Raw genomic sequence first — 20,930 nt, 5'->3', positions numbered from 1 at the left:
TTTGATTTTTGAATGACAACCTTAGGGCAGAACATGCTTTTCAAAAAGCTATTACATGACTTAGAAGACTAAGTCTCAAAAAGCAACTTAATCATTCGAGTCCCTAGGACTGATTTAAATATTCAAGTCTTCTACTTGTAATGAAAATAAATTGGGCTTAGGCACTTGAGGGAACTGACTCTGGTTCAGAAGTCAGAATGTAAAGGAGGGAGGATAAAAGAAAACCCTATGTTTCATTCCTCGTAACTTTACGGCTACCAAACATTATTTTTATTCCTGTAGAAGTTCTTCCATGACCAAAAAGGACAGGTGGTAGAATACAAGCAAAGAAAAACAATCTTTATTAGTTTCCCACTTCCTAACTACCTAAAATTTCACCATATAAAATGAATAGCTTAAGGCATTTGGCTCCTGCAGCTTACAGGCAGTTCCCTATAAGTAGGTGTCTCAACAGAAAAGTAAAATGTAGCCTAAGATGAAAAGCAGGACATCTTAATAGATTGTCATGGTCCTGCTATTAGGACACAGGCTGCAGATCTGGCTGTTCTACATACAGCATTTCACCTTCCCATCTGTAAGCTGGAGCTCTGGAAAGTTACAGGCATCCAGGCTTTAATCAGTTTCTATTACTGTGACTGAAGAGATTCCAGTAAAACAAATTCAGATACTGCCTCAGACGGGATGGAGAGAGGCCCTGGAAAGATGCACCGCTATTAAAGAAGATCACTGCGAAGGTAAAGTTGCAGAGGAGTAATTTTGGCTTTGGAGATAAAATTACTCATTTCAGAAGTGGAAGTTTCCCAAAGACAGGCAGAGGGTGAGAACACAGATAGGAAGAAGTGCTCCTGCTTTTTATTTGCTGTTGTTGTCTTCAAAAGTAACAGAAAACAATGAAAAGACGGTGCCTTAAACTAAGGAACAGAAGACAAATAAACTTTGGTGCAAGGTGGTCTCAATTTTTTCTTACCAAGTCTCAGATCACATGTAAAAACATGAGGATAAATCATAGCTGAACATGAAAAGGTTGCCAATATCTGGTGTTCGGATGAGACAGGGATGGTACTGAAATGTCAAAATGTGCCAAAATAGTCTTTGCTTCTTAATGATTAGGTTTGCAAGTGACACCTAATTTTTTGACAACAGTCAGGAGGAGTTATTTAGCATACGCTCACCAGGGGCTTTAGGATTTTATTGGGATCTGGACAGTGATCATGCCAAAAGCGGTGGGTAGAGCTAGTATAAAGGATGCAGACAAGAAGGCAGCCTGCTTTGTAGAAGCTACACAACCAAGTCTAAGAGAAAACTGGATGTCTGGGAAACACAGCATTAGCTCTGGCACTATAAACAGGGCTGGAGGGGGAGCCTTCTGAAAGGAAGATTAGAACTGGGCTTGTAATGCAGCCACACACAGGAAATGTCAGCAAAACTACTTCCATGGAGGAAAAGGGAACAGGGCGTTTTGAAAATACAGCAGCTAGTGATCTTTCACATGCACTGAATTTTCAGAAGGACTGTTTTTTCCAGCTTCTCGGCCCCTTGCAACAGCTCAAAAGGATCAAAGCAAGATGCTCTGCTGGCTCTGGCAGCCATGGGGCAATTGCAGCTGCTTCCAAAGAGAAGAAACTTAAGTTACATTAGAACATAAGGAGGTCTCTAAAGGCCCCAATGAACTTCATTAGAAAACAGGAGAAAGGTATTCAAGAAGCATTATATGACTTTAGACCTCAGCATAGTAATCTTTACACAGTTAACAAAGTGCAAACTTCAGCATAAGAAAGATTCTGTCCTCAATTTATAATGTATTAACTTCCCCTGCATGTACAGGTGAGCAGTGTAATAATAACATGGCATCATTGGATAAGGTTCAGCATATGTTACTCTATAGTTTGCAAAAAATGCTTGTTTTCATTTGCACTAATTCACAAAATTCAGTAACTGGCAATAGGTTGCTCCCAACATTAGTGCAAATTAGCAAGGTTCCACTCAATTTTCTTTAATTACTGGACTGGAAATGATGATCATGTACATTGAGAGAGAATTAGCTAAGTGGGTATTAACCGGGTTTTTTTGTGTGTGAGTATCTCAAATCATTCAACTAGACTCTCGGGCATTTCCTTGTGAGATAGATGTTCCCAATGAACCCCATTAGCTCCCCAAAGCTGCACAGTAACAGCTGGAAATCTGTGTAGGCAACACTCAAAGAAAAATGGGCTTGAACACGAGCAGCTATTCCCTTCTGAATTGGACTGCCTCATACTAATTGAGAACAACTTCACTGGGCTGACAGAGCCTGTAGTTCCAACATGATAAAAATGATGTTTACAGTCCCCAGGGGTACTAAATAGAAGTCTGCCTTCATGCATAGGAAACATATTAGCAATTGCATCAGTTGTGAAAAACAGCTGCCTGACCACCCCACACACAGACCAAAAATACTGGACAGGGGTTGTTGGTTCAGAAGGAGCATGAACAGCCACACAAATAGAAAATATGCACAAATCACCAGCACTGGACTGAGCAGCATACAAGCAGGCAATGCTATGGTAACTGGAATCAGATTTAATTGAAAGCAAGGTAAGAAAGAACTAGGCCAATAACCTCTTTTTTTCAACAGCATACATTCCTACAATAATTGAAATATACACAAAGCAAACAGCCTTAAGATATAATATGCTTCAGTAATTTATTTCCAAATCAGGGTCAGGACAGTTGTTAATCTTTGTTTCATTTCTGCTGCAAAGAACACATGCCTCAAAGAAGAAAAAGCTGGTAAATAAAGGAAGATAGGATTGATATAAACCAATTGTAAGTCACATGTTTCTTTCTGATCTGCTCTTCCAAATAAAATATCAAACAGAAAATACATTTTCCCACCCTCTCCTTTCCTAGGTGAAATATTTGTCTTTTTCCTTAGACAGACAACATCTCCCCATCACTTTTGTAGCTCATTACCAAGGCAGTAACAACAGCCAGCTACTCCACCATTTACACAGCAAACATGAATCAGCCTGGTTAGCACAATGAACCTCAACCATCAATTCAGTACAGAAACAGAGTTTGCAGATGAATAATTTACTGCTGTCATCCCAACGATTACAAAAAGGAAATGGTCTATTTATTTGCAAAGCAACATTATTGATAAATGTCCAGATTAACCCTGGGATTTTATATGCTAGCTTTTTTCACCTCAAAGTATTATTCCAGTGCAAAGCTGCATTTTTTTTCCTTACAATACTAGTATTTACCATGTAATAGCCAACTGGCAAAACAAATACTATTTACTTGACTTCTTTGGTACTGTATTTCTGACAGACTTGTAATAACATCAGCGTTCAACTGGAAAAAAAAAATCTCCAGTAAACCAAATACCCAATAATATGAAGACGTTCCTATCCCATATTTTGATTTTGGCCACTAAACTATGATTCCAAGTGAAGGCTTTTGCAGTCAATTTATTTACAGACCAAATGTCTGCATTGCTCCACAGAGCCTCATAGGGAGATATCCAAGATTTAAGTACTGCTGTTTAACTGTCTTTGCAGTACAAACTACTCAGCTGAATAAAATCACTTAGCGGAGGATCCATGCTACAGCAGCAGCTAGAGATGACTGCACCACAGAGGAAGTTCCTGCTGTGACTTTACACTGTCAGCTTGTTTCAGCAAAGGAGTATTTTCCTTTGATTTCAGTAAAATTCCAAGTTCTAATTGCCATCATGAGTTATGCACCCAAAGTTCTGAAGCAGAGGGAAATGAATGAAAAATTAAAACCATATTATTTTTAAATAAAATATGAGCTTCCTTCAGCATATGTTAGAAACAAATCTGAGTGTTACTGAAACACTTCTTCTAGCCAACAAACTTCTGTGTTTTAACTGCATCAGAGGCAAGATTTATAGATACTAAAAATAACTCACTGGACTAACACCTTTCAGGCTTACAAGATTTACAGAGTCAAAGAAACATTTGCTAAGAATGAGCTAAACTATCTCATTTATTTTATATTGTAATTATTAAAAGTGGAGAAAATTAACTTTCATTTAATATGCTTGACTATTTGCCAGGCTATTATTTCTCCCATTGTTAGTGCTTTGTCTCAAAACCAAATTTTCCTTAGCAAAGCATATGGATGACCTTAAAACTAAATTAATACATTTATTAAAGAAATTTTATTTCCATGCTCAAAACACTGCAGTTCCCACTGACAGCAAAAGCTGTCCTCCAATACCAAAAACCATTTTTAACTAAATTGGGAGACAAAGGAAATTGTTGAGATAAAATCTTTTTGGACAAGTTGAGAACCTGGTTCAGTGTGTTTAAGAATTCTTAATACTGTTGCTTTGAGGTTTGTTCACCAGAAGAGAGAACTTAACTGTCTGAAGTATGTATTTTTTTCTATTGCTATTGGACATATGAAATGAGAGAAGGTGGCTGGAAGCCATTAGTACACACAATGTGTGGAAAGTCGCTAAGCCTTCCTGGTCTCGAATAAAGTAGAGTGAAACTTTTCCATAAATATTTCCTAACCAAAAAAAAAAAAAAAAAAAAAAAGGGGGGGGGGGGAGGTATTTAAAAACTCAGAAACATTTTATGCATCAACTTTCATTCTTAATATTTTTTCACTTGAAATTTTTTCCTATTTATTTTTAAAAACAATGTTTGGGATTTTTTATTTCTAGCATATCAAAAAAATCAGTCATTCACAAATCAGCCTTTCAACCAGAAAGCTCTGCAATAAGGATAAATCCAGCAATTAGTTGCCAGTTTTTCAATATATCTGAAGACATACCTAATCTTTCCTTTGTCTCAGCGTACATGTTCTTCCTGATTATCTGGGTAGTCACATTTAAAATCAACACTTTGTGCTTGGGTAATATTGGGCTCTGTAACACTGCTGCAGTAGATCTTAAAATACTTAGGCTTATTTAAAGCTTACAAGAACAGACAAAAATCCATTCCATGTCATAATCCGAAAATTAAACAAACTGGCTTCTCAGAAGAGTAATAAAATAAAAATTTTAACCACTAAAATTGTTCACTATTGACAAAACAAAAAATCATATTCCAGTACATCAGATCACAGAATCATAGAATAGTTTGGGTTGGAAGGGACCTTTAAAGGTCATTATAGTTCAACCCCCTGCCATGGGCAGCGACACCTTCCACCAGACCAGGTTGCTCAAAGCGCCATCCTGCCTGGCCTTGGACACTGCCAGGGATGGGGCATCCACAGCTTCTCTGGGCAACCTGTGCCAGTGCCTCACCACTCTCACAGGGAAGAACCTCTTCCTAACATCTAATCTAAACCTACCCTCTTTCAGTTTAAAGCCATTCCCCCTTGCCCTATCACAACAGGCACTGCTGAAAAGTTTGTTCCCATCTTACAGGCTTCCTTTATGTATTGAAAGGCTCAGTAAGGTCTCCCCAGACTCCAGGCTGAACAACCCCAAATCTCCAAGCCTTTCTTCATAGCAGAGTTGTTCCATCCCTCTGGTGTTTTTGTGGTCCTCCTCTAGACCTGCTCCAACAGGTTCATGTCTTTCCTATGCTGAAGACTCCAGAGCTGGACACAGTACTCAGGTGGGGTCTCACAAAGCAGAGCAGAGGGGCAGAATCACCTCCCTCAACCTGCTGGCCACGCTTCTTTTGATGCAGCCCAGGATATGCCTAGTCTTCTGAGCTGGGAGCACACATTGCTGGCTCACGTCCAGCTTTTCATCCACCAGTATCCTGAAGTCCTTCTCCACAGGGCTGCTCTCAATCCTTTCATCCTCCTGCCTGTACTGATGTAGGGGGTTGCCCTGACCTAGATGCAGGGCCTTGCACTTTGTCTTGTTGAACCTCTTGAGCTTGTCCAGGTCCCTCTGGGTGGCATCCTGTCCCTCAGACCTGTCACCCACACCACTCAGCTTGGTGACATATGTAAAGTGGCTAGGATGCTCTTGATCCCATCATATATGTCACTGATGAAGATATTAAACAGTACTGGTCTTAATACAGACCCCTGAGGGATACCACTTGTCACCAGTCTCCATCTGGACATTGAGCCACTGACCACTGCCCTCTGGATGCAATTCCTCATCCACCAAACAGTCTGCCCATCAAATCCATCTCTCTCTGATTTAAAGAGAAGGATGTTGTGGGGGACCATGTCAAAATCCTTACAGAAGTTCAGACAGATGACATCTGTAACTCTTCCCTTTTCCACTGATGTAGTCACTCCATCATAAAAGGTCACAAGGTTGGTCAGGCAAGACTTGCCCTTGGTGAAGTCATGCTAGCTGTCTCAAACCACCTCCCTGTCCTCCATGTGCCTTAACATAGCTTCTAGAAGGATCTGTTCCATGATCATCCCAAGTACAAGGTGAGGTTGACAGGTCAGTAGTTCCCAGGGTCTTTCTTTCTGCTCTTTTTAAAAATGGGTGCAATGTCTCCCATCCAGAGGATTCTAGAAGTTCTTCTTTCATCAGGGAGATATAAAACCCAAATGGCTCCAGAGAGCTCAGTAACAAAATTAATGAAGAAGTCCTCGAAGTACATAAACTCTAGAACATAATTTTCTTGAAAGCAGACAGAAGTAATGACTCAGAAACACTTAAATGACCCAGGAATTGGTGTTTATGTCAAATCACTTGCCATCAAATGAAGTCTAAAGAAAAATAAAATAGAGGTGCCTGTTAAGAACCTTTATAGGTATCTACTCCTTGACTTGCCAGAAGTAGGTGGGACTTCCCTCAGAAAAAGTGAGTGTTCAGATTACATACTTCTGTACATCCTATGCTTCTATTTAAAATAAACACCTTCAATACCTATGGTCATCAGGATGTTTCTTCCCATCCTTTCTGAACAGAAGGAAGCAGCAAAGGTGAAACATTAAGCAGAAGAGGTTTTGGTGAGCCCTCTCACTATGTTTCTTTGAACAACTTTCTATAGGGTGCTATAAAATAAGATGACCAGAATAACTTTCCACAGCCTGCTGGTTCAGGACAGAAGATGTGCTTTTCACTAGACTTCTTATATACCCTATCTCTCTCCAGTCTTTTTTTGCTTACATATGACTCCTGTTCACTGCAAAGCCAAATTTGGTCTGGTTATCATGTCAGTCAGTATTCAAACACTGCCCACTATGTAAGAAGGCATACATAACAAGTAACAACTGCTTTAGAAGTCTTTATCCAAGATAGCCGTGTGACACCTCATTCACAGTTAATGGGCAGAAACAGGAATTTTTAGGGGCACTGTTCATACATCCCATTTTAAATGTTCTGCTCTATCCAGGTCATATTACATCCCAGAACTCAGAAGGCAGAAGAATACTGCCGTATGGCTTTGGCATCTACAAAACCAGAGGGAATTCTAAATTTTCATCTACTAACTTAGATCCATCATCAAAATGTGAATTTTTAACTATAACTCATTCAGAGCACAGGGGTGACAGAGCTGCAATCCAGAAAGACAGCTCTCAGCACAGCCCGATGCTCTGCTTACCACAGCTCTCCATGCGCTGAAAGCTTCCCTAATGTCTGACTCTACTTGAACTGAGACAGTACCTTAAGCACAGGATTTTACCATCAGTCCTCCCTTTTTGCCTGCTCGCCACATCCCCACTCAGTGGCTGCTGACCCATTCAGCTCTGCTGTCTCTGGTGCTGTGCCCTGCTGACAGCCTCCAAGGCTGCAGCTCCATTTTTCATTGGTATCACTCATTTCAAAATATTCCAATTCCTTCACGCTCAATTCATGTATTATCGCAAGAACCTGGCAGGCCAGATTGCAAAGTAGAACTAGGACGAAGTAAAAGCAAAGGCCAAAGGCAGGAGCTGGGCTTAAGGCTGTAAAATGGGATGACAGATTGGAAAAGGATGGAATTTAACTGAAGGAGTGAATTACATTTAAAATGATAGAAAAAGAAGAGTAGCTTCTGTTGCAGTAGCTGATGGAGACAGCAGCAGCAGTATCACAAGACTTCAGTGCTCATTTTATTCCATGTGAAGTGACCACAGGCTCAGGCTGGTGGCAAAAGCCACTATGTTCACAATGCATAGTACTAACGACCTAAGGGTGTACAGGCCAACAGTGTAGCAGAAAACCACTGTTAAAAGTCAAATACACCATTATGAGATTGTTTTGATTCTCCTCTTATACAGCAATCAAAACATTTTCCTTTGATCAAAACAAGCCATATTTCCCACTTCTCATTTATCTAAAACAGTGCTGTACCATGTGCTCGACCTGCCTCTGCAGTGGGTGCTAACATTCCAGCCTTATCAGCTGGGCACTGGAGCATCCCGACCTCAACACATTCATCTCTCTTACTCCCTTCTTGACAGGGCTACACAACTTGGACCATTCTTCTGACCTTGTTTCCACATTTAAGTTTACATCAACAATTCATTTACTGATAATTATGCTATTAAAAAGTTCTCTTATATTGCAAAAATGAGCACAGCTTTTGATATATAACTGGTGGCTTCATTCATATTTGCATCTTTCCTTCTAAAGCTTTAAACTGATTTATCTACACTTCTAAAAACAGGAAATGTATGCTTAATTTTACCCAGTAAAATTATTTTGTGAAGGAGTAAAATTCAAGTATTTTAATTCACAATAGATTAAAAATTAATATACTAAATGTAGATATATTTATATAGAAATGTTTAAATCTTAAACTGAATTGAAATACAAGTTTACATAAATACAAAATACTTGAATATTGGTCACTGACATTAAATTAGTATTTTTAATTTGGGTTTCTGAATTGATTATTCCGTGCCAAAGGACCAGAATAGACAGTAGCTGACTGTTTGGGGGTTTGGTGGGTTTTTTTATTACCATTATTATTATTATTAAAACAGCTAATATATTTTGCCCTTCAAAATTTACAGTCTAGTAAGCTACTGGAAAAAAAATAGACTGTGCTGCAGGCAGATTTCAACAACATTAAATCTTGGGGGAAGGGGGTGGGGGGAGGTGGGGGGGGGGGGGGGGGAAATGTTTCCACCAAATATCTTCAAAGCTCTAACACTTGGTACAATGAAAGCATTTGGTATTTTCTTCCACTCACTTTGTTTTGAGCAAGGTTAAACATTATACTAATCCTGCTCTTTTTCCTTTCTCTTTCTTTCCTGACCCTTTCACTTGAAAGCCCATCAACATAATCTCCTGCAAGTATAGCACTACCTGACAAACTATCACCCTGAATAGACCTCAATCCATCCTGTGAGGCAGCAGTTACAAGAAATCATTGAACTCTGAATGGTCCCTGCACCATCTGAAAATAAATCAGGAGGACAATATATTCCTTGGATCTAAAACAGCCCCATCAATAAGTAACCTAAGCATCAGGAAAATGACCAACTAAAATGCTGACGAACACTCATGGCCTTTTATTGGGGTCAAGGGGTAGGACAGCCCAGGAACCCTCCGGCCTTTCTTCTTTTCCCAAATACTCTGAAAGGCCTGATACCATGCAATTTCTGATTCATGTTGTTTTGGCCTTGCACCACCAGGCAAGCCAAGGCCAGCTTCTCCCTCTCACAGTCACACTTAGCATATTGCAAGCGCTCTTTACACCATGAGCAGACAGCTCAGACTACAGATGGTCAGAAATTATCAAGAACTGAAAAACAAAAAGAGAGAGAGAGGCACAGAAAAACATCCACAAAGCTTCAAAGTGCAAAAAGTGTCTTTTGCTGGAGCAAAGCCCTTCTGCAGCTATTCAAAATTCAGAAGCAAGCACACTATGTTTTGCTGCGGAACAAGGGGGGTTGAAAGATTTTGGTTTTTCCATTTTTACTTTCTCCAGTAAGGTTAAAGCTCTCTTTCTGCCATTTCATTTGCTTTTAAAGCTTCTATTTTCTAAGACATCCAATTAAGAGAATGTGACACTCTCACCAAGCATGGATTTCTCCTGTTAAGTAGCTTTGCTGGTCATTTTGCTAAGGCCACCTCCAGAACATATGCTAACCGAAAACAGAATTAATAATGCGTTTAGAGGCTACTACACAGTAGCCAATGCACACAATGGGGAGAGCTGTTTTACACAAAGCAAAGATACGCATCTGGATAGACTTGCTCTGTTAAACTTGAAAAAAAAGCCAAAAAGGTAAAGAAATCCAGACACTCTCAACTGTTACATACAAATCTTTAATAATTGAAAATACTCTAGCAGACAAGTAGCTGCTAAACAAAATGCATACTTAGAAAGGCTCTTCAAAAGCAGACTTACATCACAGTTAATCACATGGAAGAAGTCTGTAGGTAAATCAATACATTTATTTTTTTCCACTATAGATCTAAAGCATGCATGCATTCTGTGAAAAGAATAACTGCTTCAAATCAAAAGAAATATAGTCATTCTCACAGAAATTCAGTTCTCTAATTTTACACTCCCATCACAATAAAAATTTGCAACAAGTTTACTGAGAAAAATATTCAGCTATGAAGACAAACTAACTACGGATTTGAGGCAATTTCCAGAGATGTTAGAGTAGGATTTGAACCCTCAATATATTGGTAAACTCAAATATATGTTAAACTTCCGGTTTGCTTTCTCCTTTGAAAAAGAACCATGGATATCTGCAAATAAACACAACACTCTGGGCAATGATCACCCTCAGAAACCCCTTGAACTAGAAAAACTGACAGGTTGAGCTTGTAGTATCAGCAGGGGAAAAAAACTAACATCTAAAGGGTAATAGTGGGTCATCCTTGCGGAATAAAACTCTGCAAAAGGGTAAGGACAAAATTCAGAATATTTTTGAAGAACCAATATAATTAGGAGAAATATAGTCATTTATCACATTCTTTAAACAAGTTAATGTAAGGCCATGAGAACAAGGACAAGAAAAAATGAACAGAAAAATTAACCTTGCCTCTAGAAATTCTCAGTCCAGAACCTCTGAAGTTTGTTAAGAAATTGCCACAGATGAACATGAGAAATTGCCACAGATGAACATGAAAATTGGCTTCATTATAACAAGATGGATGACTAGCTTCATTCCTTGGTAAGAAACAGGTCAGTACCTCTGAAAAGATATGAGCTTAAAATGAGGAACTAAATGGAAGCCATTAATTGTCACAATGTGAAATGCCAAATGGGTTAATCCAATGCTTTGATGTACGAAGAATTCATTGTTATAATCTCACACTGGAAAAGAAAATGTTGAGCTTTTACTTCGGATGAAAGGATATTAACAAAAACACTCATATGCCACTTTCAAATTATTAAATATGCCAGCCACTACAATTTTCTGGGAAAAAAGGAGACAATTTATCCTTATCATTACCAACTGGAAGTCTAGGGCAAAGACTAAGAACTTCCTGAAGGAAGACACTGGCAACATCAAGAAAATAAAACAAGTTCTCCTAATTCAGTGCATTTACTAAAAACACATTCCTGAAAATTCCTTTTTTACATCCTAGGGTGAATATGTAAAGGCACGCTCCTTAGCTGTCCTTCCTTTTAATGCTGACAATACCAATACTCCACAACGGACCAGACCAGTCATGCATCAATCAAGTCAAGTTTCCTCTTGCTGATCACAGTAAGTACGAAGTCTTTTGGCAAATAAACAGCAGTGTCAGCAGCAGGAAGGCAGGCCACAGGGAAGGACTGGTGGGTGATGTGGTGGTCGTCTTGGGCATAGCAAGATAAGATGATAAAAAGTTTTCAGTTCTCGGAGAAGTAAGGAGGGGGGCAGCAGAACTGCTACCTTGGACTTCCAGAGGGCCAGCTTCAGCCTGTTTCAGAGCCTGGTTGACAGAGTCCCTTGGGAGACAGTCCTTAAGGGCCAAGGGGTCCAGGGAGGCTGGACGTTACGCAGGAAGGAACCCTTAAAGGCGCAGGAGCAGCCTGTCCCCATGTGCCAGAAAACAAGCTGGCAGGGAAGACCAGCCTGGCTGAACAGAGCTTTGGTTGAAACTCGGGGAGAGAAGGAGAGTTTACCAGCTTTGGAAGAGGGAGCGGGCAACTCTGGAGAGCTATATGGTTGTCACAAGGTTATGGAGGGCAAAGATTAGAGAGGCAAAAGCCCAGCTAGAACTCAGGCTGGCCACTGCCACAAAAGATAACAAAATATGTTTTTACAAGTACATTAGAAACAAAAGGAGGGCCAAGGATAATCTGCATCCTTTATTGGATGCGGGGAAGGAACGTTGCCACAAAGGATGGGGAAAAGGCGGAGGTACTTAATGCTTTCTTTGCCTCAGTCTTTAATAGTAATATCAGTTACCCTCTGGGTACTCAGCCCTCTGAGCTGGAAGACAGGAACGATGAGGAGTGGAATGAAGTCCCCACAAGCCAGGAGGAAAGGGTTAGTGACCTGCTGCTCCACTTAGATGTGCACAAGCCTATGGGACCAGATGGAATCCACGCAAGGGTACTGAGGGAGCTGGCAGAGGAGCTTGCCAAGCCACTCTCCATTGTTTATCAACAGTCCCGGCTAACTGGGGAGGTCCCAGAAGACTGGAGGTCAGCCAATGTGACATCCATCTACAAGAAGGGCAGGAACGAGGATCTGGGAAACTACAAACCTATCAGCCTGACTTTGGTGCAGGGGAAGGTTGTGGAGCAGATCATCCTGAGCACCACCATGGGACACATGCAGGACAATTGGGCGATCTGATCTGGCTTTGACAGACTTCCTCAGTACAAATACTCCGCTAAATAGGAGAGGGCAAGGGAACAAATTCAGTACTGGCACCTCGATACCCCACACTGCTGACCACGTTCCCCAGCTCTGCTGCACTGCCATCCCCAAGGCAAGACCAAGCACAGCTCATCACCTACTCAGTCCAAGGAGCGCTCCTGAAAGGCAGCATGGACATGCCTGCACCAGTTTTCCTCCCTTTGACCTGACCAGCCATTCCACACAACCAAGACGACACTGACCCCCCCCAAACTCCCCAGGTGCCATCAGGTTTCATGGACACTCAGTTTCATGCCTCACAAGTGCCACTCTGACAGGCTGGTATGCAGCCCTCACGATATCTCAATACACTGTGAACTACAAAAATATATATATCCATTGGAAGGGGAGCAGCCATACACAGTGTGGACATAAGCCAGTACACACTGCTTGTCTTTGGGTTCAGGATTCTTTTCCTGGCCCTCTTGTACTCGGCAGTACAGATATATCCTCAGCATCTGATTTGCAGTCCCTGGATGCCTCACTTCCTATGACAACTGTTCTGTTCTCATTCTTCCACCTTAAATTCTCCACAACTGAACGCATTTTCCCTTCATGTAGGTTTAAATTCCATGCAGTAATGCAACAAAACCGCAACTAACAAGAATCACACTATCCAGTTTCCTGCAACAGAGTTGCGCAGAGCAACCATTTAAAAAAACTAGTTTCAAATATAAACAGCAGAAAGAAGCTCAAGAGAATCAGAAGAGAAACTTGACAAGACATGAAAAAGAACATACGTGTTAGTATGGCCCAAGCTCAGTGAACATTTCCCATTCCTTGCCCACCCAGAAAAAAAAAAGGGTATTTTTTTTTGAAGAATAGACTGTACAAGATTAAGTGAATATTTTTTTAAAAATCATAGAAATTCTGATAATATTTTAATTTTTAACTTAGCATTTTAATTACTTGTTCCTCTAAAAAGCTGTAAACATTTCAATACTAGTGCTGATGCAGTTAAGAATTCCACAACTTGACTTACAAATAACAACTATGAATTCTGTGGCTCTCTTTTGTTCCCTTTCTATTACTGCTGGTTGTACAAGGTGGTCTGAATCACTTTTGATTTTATTGATCCTAAGATTTTCTATTAAGGGTGTCTTACTTGTTGTACATTGATTCAATGTCATAAGAAAGTCTATAAAAATGGTTTTGCTCAATTAAGTACTCTCTATCACTCACCCTATCACAAAAGTTACCTATATTTCATGTAAATGTATTATCCTTTCACTTCTTACAGTTAAAAATTATGTGCATCTGAAATAGACATGCGAAAGAGAAAATGTGCAAATTTTTTTTCCTCATCAACATAAGCTGGTAAAATGGCTCTTATTATATTCATATATTTTGCATCCTAATTCTGAGTCTTGGCACTGGGAGAGGTGATTTTTCTCCTGTGACTGTGTATTTTACAGACTTTGTAATTTTTTGGCCAGCAGGAACAGTTTGCGCTGCTTGCTTCTGAGTCTCTGCAGACGCTGTTATGCTTCCTTAAATGTAGTTCAGTTCTGGGTTTCCCCTACAAAATTAAGGCAGGTTTTCAGAGCACTATGAATATTAATAACAGGACAAGCACTAATGCAAAAAAACCAATGCTGCCACTTTTACTTTGTATCATCAAATCAACAGATAGGTAGACATCTTCCATAGATGCTCACATGCATGTCCACCCAAAGTTTCCAATGAATGTTGCACAAGTATTTATCTTTGCTTTGCAATGTACTCCTTCCATCATCATCTTTGCATATTTTTTTGCAGAGAAATGAAGAAACAGTACAAAAAGAATGGTATGAAGCAGTTGTTTTGCTCAAGCACAGAAACTTGTAGTTGTGCCCTCAGATATAAATGCAGAGACAAATAATAACATAGGTTCAGAAAAAAGGAAGAAAATGTACTGCTTTTATCTATACAGCTTAACTTACTGATTTTCAAGGTGCGATCTGGCCCAAAAACAAAAAAAATAGTAGAAAGAACAGTCAACCTCATCAGAAAAAAACAGTTATTTTTATAAACAAGTGAAAAATACTACTATCCCAACCCCTTCGTACAAGTAACTTTTGTTGCACTGACCAGTACCTCACCATTGGAAGTTAATTTTAAAATTCTATATAATTATACAGGCCAATGATACGTGATAAAAAAATAATTTGTTAAAAAAGTAGGATATGCAGCCAGTACCAGGAATCAGATTTAAGACTTAAGTCATAACAACTGAAAGCTAAAGCAAACCATTCTTCTTTCCTATTTCAAAAAGTAGTCCATAATCATGTCTTATATACCAGCAGAAGATTTGTATGTCTATCTGTGAAATCAAAGAATTTCAGGATGCTACAAATGTGTTAGTAACACAAAAATAAGTCAGTTTAATCCACAGAGAAACTCCCTCTCTGCCTCCCAAACTGTTTATCTACTGTTGCAGTACTTCACACTGTTTGGTGTCTTTGCTTCATGTTCTGGTGTCTCCTGACTACACAGTTACAACTTGTTTATCTCCACGTGCTGGTCCAGCCTCTGCAACACTGAGGGGTAGCAGACACGAAAGGAAAGGAAGCACTACTGTCACATCCTGAATCTTACAGCCTGCCTAGTAACTGCAGGGGCAAGGGGGAGAGGGGGGGAGAAGAACAGGAATAGTGTAGATAACAGGAGCCAGTCCAGTGCAGACAGGATGCAGACAGAATCCCTCACCTACTCAGCAAGGTGACAATCAGAAGAGGTGACAACCATTTTCCCAGAAGACCGAAATCCATTCTGCCTCCTGCTCTCCCCTCAAGCCTTACATTCACATCAAGAATTATTTTTATGCCTTTGACTCATGCAGATAAAACAAGTCATTTGGATAGTCTTCAGAGGGGAAGACGGAACAAACCACAAGTTGAAAGAAAAAATCGTATTTGGTAGCTAAGCATGATTTACAAAATGCTACTGTGCAGGGACTCACAGGGAAGCAAAGGAGAACTTCCTGAGGCACTTCGAGTTTATTTTAATGCACAAACCCAATCAACTACTCCAGGACTCCTCACTCACAAGTAATAGCATGATGGCTGAGAAGCCTGCACTCTTTTCATTCTCTCACACCTCTCCTCATACACATATGGTGGATTGGGTTCAGATCCTTGGACAATTGGAGAGAGGAGTGGACAAATAATCAGCACCTGATGGCCATCTGGAAAAAATCCATCTTTAAATTCTGTTCCAGGGTCCTCTGGCACAACTTACAAGATCACCCATAAAGCTATAAACAGGCCTCTCTGCTCGCTATCCCATATTTCTTCCTCCTTTCCTCAGCTGAAGGAGGATATTTTTATCTTTGCCTCTAGCTCCAAGGACTCTTTTCTCCATGACTCCTACAATGAGCTCACTCAGGGTACCCCAAGAAATCCATCAAATGTCTGTTTCAGTATTCCTTCCAGCATTTCGCTCCCCTATAGCATTCACCGTGGTAGTTCATTCTAAAGGCTTCATAAAAACAGAGCATATAAACTGAAAGAGCTATTTCACAAATCAAGAAAAACAGCTAATAAAAAGAATCTGCCTGGAAGTTTGCTAACACATACTCTTGGAACAGAGAGGCAAAGAGAAGTGGTAATGAAAGAAGATGACAGAAATGGTCAGGAGGAACCTGAGGAAGGACAGGACAGAGAAGAATCACAGAATCTGACAACTGCTGAAGTTGGGAGGGGAACTCTGGAGATCATCTAGTGCATCACCCTACTTGAAGCACAGTCAACTACAGCAGATTGCTCAGGACTGTGACCAGTCCCCTTCTTGAAACCTCCAAAGATGAACACACCACCACTTCTCCTGGAAACCTCTGCCAGTGTTCAGTCACCCTCACATTGGAAAAGTTTTTCCCTATGTATAAACAGAATTTTCTGTATTTCACTTTATAGCTATTGTCTCTTGTGCTTTCACTAGGAACAGTCTGTCTCTTCTTCAACCTGAACAGTGAGGGGTACGGCCATCCTACAGGCAAATAAACATCTGACCATAAGGATTTTTTTATTCCCATTTCTGAGGTTCACTCTCTTCCAAATGCCCAATATTACCATGATTATCCGATCCTGGTGAGAGTTGGCAGATAGAGATACAAACCTAAGCAAAAAAATTCCTGACAAAGGACGGACTCTTAAAACATTAGACTATTAGGATAACAGCCTGATTCATTTGGGTGTGTCCCCTAAGGAAAGATGGCACTTCCTGAAAATTAACATTTTATGAACAAGAAAAACTGCAAGTATGTTTCTTCCTACAGAAAAACACCCCATACAGTTTCGGTTAGCCAAGTTGCTGTAAGGGAGGTACAAGAAAAGCATCTTCTCCCATATGAAAAGGAGCACTGCAAATTTCCAAGGACAGCAGCCTCAGACTGTGTCACCAGAGACTGGGACAAGAAAGCTGTAGGACAATACCTGTGATTTTGTATTAAGTTCCCCAAGAGTTACCAGAAAGTAATTTCCTCAGAAAGTGTTGGAGTCTCAGAACACACCTTAAACACCAGCCCTCCTTTTGATCTGACACTGTGATATCCTTCCTGCTAAGCACCGCTGCAGAACATCTCTCTTTCTTTTTTCAAGTTCAACTGGAGTTGTTGCTTTTGATTGATACACTGGATTGCCGCAGTCATGAACTAAAGGCCACAGAGCAATTTACACTGTTAAAAAGTTAAAGAGATCAGTTGGTAAGGTACATGAAGGAAATTCCCAAGTAAACATAGCTGACATGAGCATACCAGTAACTCCTGTAGTTGAGTTCATCTAGGAGAGGCAAGTGGATGTGGAAAGTATCCATTCTATGCTGTGGAGTAAGGGAATGTACCCAACAATAACCCCCAACAAAGTAAAGACAAGGATTTTTCATCACAGAGGCATAAAGAAAAATCCTGTTTGAGACACTGGGTCCCTGTCTATACTCTTTATTTAGAGGATCCTTAAGACCTTAAAACTCCTTTTTTCTTCAGTCAGGAGGCACACTGAATTGGGGAGTTTTCCAGAATGGGAAATGAACCTTACAGCCTCTCCTATAATGCATTTGTGTTTCCTCCAAAGGACAAAGTTGAATGAAAGCCCATGGAAGCAAAAGGCTAAATAAAGGAGGGAAAAGCTCTGAAATTATATTGTATTGGAGAAGAGTGTTCTCTGGAAAGCTTTTAAATGTTGCCCTTTGACTTCTTAATAACATAATTTTTCAAGTGTTCTAAAGAGCAATCCATTTTCTATTGACTCCTCCAGAAAACAGTATTCTGATCTTGTTTGTTTTGCTCTCGTCATGTTATGTCAACATGACAGCCTGGCACCTGATGCTAACCATAATGGATTCTTGATAGAGGACCCAGCACTTCAGCTTAAAGTGCTGTCAATTGCTGCTTAAATGAAAATCAAAACAACAAATTTACAAAAACATGTCTCTTAGCTTATATAATATTTAATGGTGTTTCCTTTACCAATTCTTCCTGCTTTGCTGAGTAAGATAAACAACAGTTCTAAAGCTATGGCTTTTGAAAAGACACTTGGAGTCCTGCAATTAAACATAAGGGTTGTGCCTCTTCTGAACTAAAAGCACTAAAGATGTTTACTTGGAAACTAGAAAGCAACTATTACTGTAGGAAAGATTTATTCGTACTCAGAAGTTAACATAATTTTTTACATTACCTAACACAGAATTTGTTCAATCCCAAATTTTCACTGCATTGGCAGGAGGCTCAAGCAGTTCTCATGAATACTGGAAGGTAGTAATAACGCGATTCTACCCAGCCAAGTTTGGTTTCATGTGAAAGGCTTTTCTTGAACCATGTATACACTTTTTTCTACTGCACAGCACTGAAGCAGGATAAGACCTGAACAATGGCAAATTATATATCATGTATTTGGTCTCAGTTGGGAGGCTTGCAACTTTCTCTGAAAAGATAGCACAATGGACTAAGACAGCCAATAGGGCTGAGTCAGGATGGCAGTTTCTCTGCCCTTATACTCTTCAAATTATTACAGAAAGTATTCAGAATTTACTGATTTATTTTATGGTAAGATATAAATTGGATTATGAAAAGTCCCTGGAATCTTTATTTCAGCATTAAAACAATTTAGAGGCTAGGCTTCTTTACACAGTCTTGATTTGAATCAACACCAAGAAATCAAATTATGAACACTGGCCTTTCTTCCAAGTAGGTAAATCTGTGCCCTTATAATTAAGAATTATATCTGCAGCTACTGCAAATCTTTTACTGCCTAGTCTTGAAAAAAAGGCATATTGTACAAATCAAGCATTTTTCTCCATTTCTATGTCTTGAGTAGATCCTTATCTAACATTTTATGCCAGTGTATTGTAAACAGTCGCACCAAGTTTATACATAAGCATACTCCAAGTTTCTCATTAATATTGTTTATCCAGTCCTAGAATACTAAGTCCTCTGTTTACAAATAGAGAACACCACCAGAACAAGTTTCCTTACGCTTCCAAAGTGCCATGTCACCATGTTTCACACAGGTTAGGGAAAGCCATTTCTCTTACAGACTCTAGAGACAGACCACACTCCTTGGGTTAGTCAACATTAAGCCAAGACAGACAATTGATACAAGTGAGTTTGGAACATGTGAGCTGAACTGGAAATGTACCAAGCCCATCATGTATTGACATAGCACACAGTCATAAACCAGAAATTATTTCAGTCCTTACTGCATTAGTCTTAACTCATATTGATGCCTACCAGTTCACCTCTACGCCTCCCTGACAATTCGCAGCAGACCCTAGTCCCTCAGAAGTATTATCACATCAACCATGGAGAAAACAGACCGCTTTAAGGCAAGGTACATTCCCTAAATGAGATTCTGATCTGTCTGGACTTCGTACAGGAAAGCTGTCCTCTCTAAACACCCTAACAGGATTCCTCCCGTCTGTACTTTTCTTGATCAGCTTCAAACAAGCTCTCCCGTTAAAGCCCACTGGCCTACAGAAATCAGTCCCACTAAAATCTCTTTTGCCAGTACTTCAAATAATATGGCTTTGGAGGCTTCCTTGAGGGCTTTTTAGATTTAGGCTCATGATTCACATGAGAGTTAAGGTACAGAGTTGTGAGCAGAAGTTTTGAAATCTTTGTCACAGTGCTTTCCACCATGGGCTTCTGAGGCAGGTGACATAGACATGAGGAAGTCGGCCAGCTTCCACTCTGCCCATCACCAGAGAGCTGTCACCAAATTAGACTCATGTAGGTGAAATCTTATAAAGTCCCAGTGGGTAAATTCACCCATGATGTAACTGATATCCTAGGAATAAGCAACAGGGGCAGCCATAGGCAAAGCACACACGCGACTGCTTTAAGTTTGGGCCAGAGATTTGTATATATCCACATGTACACGGGTGCGTGCACTGATACAAAGGAGGATACAGTGAAAAAAAGACAGGAAGAGGAATAAAATTTTACTGCTCTCCTGAACCCCAAAATTTTCCATCAAATCACTAAAAAAACACTGAGGTCAAAGTTTGTATTCTTTTAAACAAATCTGTAAAAAGTATAGTTTACAAGTTCCTCTTAACTCTGTAACAGAATGGTAACTATGGTAACACAGAACCACTGAACTACAAGAAAATTAAGCAAACTCCACTCTAAAATCCACTGACATCAAGAGGAGATGTACATTCCACAAACTGTCCTCTTCCCAGGTGGCAGAATTTCAGCATGAAAGAATTTCTGTAAGTTTTATTATCAATAATTGCAATGGCAAAACATAAAGAAAAGTAAAACCCATGTATCATGCTAAATACCTGTGCTAGCATTTCTCGTTAGGTATCCTTTGATTTTATCCATTAAACTACAGCGAGGTTCCCAAACAAGAAAGCTCTTTTTGCCTGCTCTCTGTTTTCTGCTACGGGTTTTTATTACATTAATTGAAAAAGATAATTTGTTAATTTCTAATGAGAAATTGCAACTAAATCCACAGTAAAACCACAACAGTAACAAAAAACCCCACAACTGTCACATGATAAAATGCAATCAAATATTATCAGTTGTCTCATCTAGCCAGGCAAACTTCCAGCATTGTATACAATCAAACAATAGGAAAGTGATATTGGGGGGTGGGGCGGGAGAAGGGGGTTGTCCATATATTAAGGAATTAATAAGAACTGTATGCTATGGACTACTGAGTAACAATAATAAACAAACATCATGCTTGGGTCACATAAGTCTTCATTGCCATTTTCTTCTCCCCTACCCTCCCCCCTTTCTTTTTACATTTTAACTTTCATGT

General features: G+C 39.8%; 1 protein-coding gene across 1 annotated transcript in view; it reads right to left on the bottom strand.

Annotated features, from left to right (window-relative positions):
* Positions 1-20,930, bottom strand: part of NEBL (nebulette) — a 269,845-nt gene that overhangs the window by 168,459 nt on the left and 80,456 nt on the right. The gene's annotated exons all lie outside the window — the stretch shown is intronic.

This window comes from Falco cherrug, chromosome 4 (assembly GCF_023634085.1).
Source record: "Falco cherrug isolate bFalChe1 chromosome 4, bFalChe1.pri, whole genome shotgun sequence".
Taxonomy (NCBI): Eukaryota; Metazoa; Chordata; class Aves; order Falconiformes; family Falconidae; genus Falco; species Falco cherrug.
This window is presented reverse-complemented; position numbering and strand designations above follow the sequence as displayed.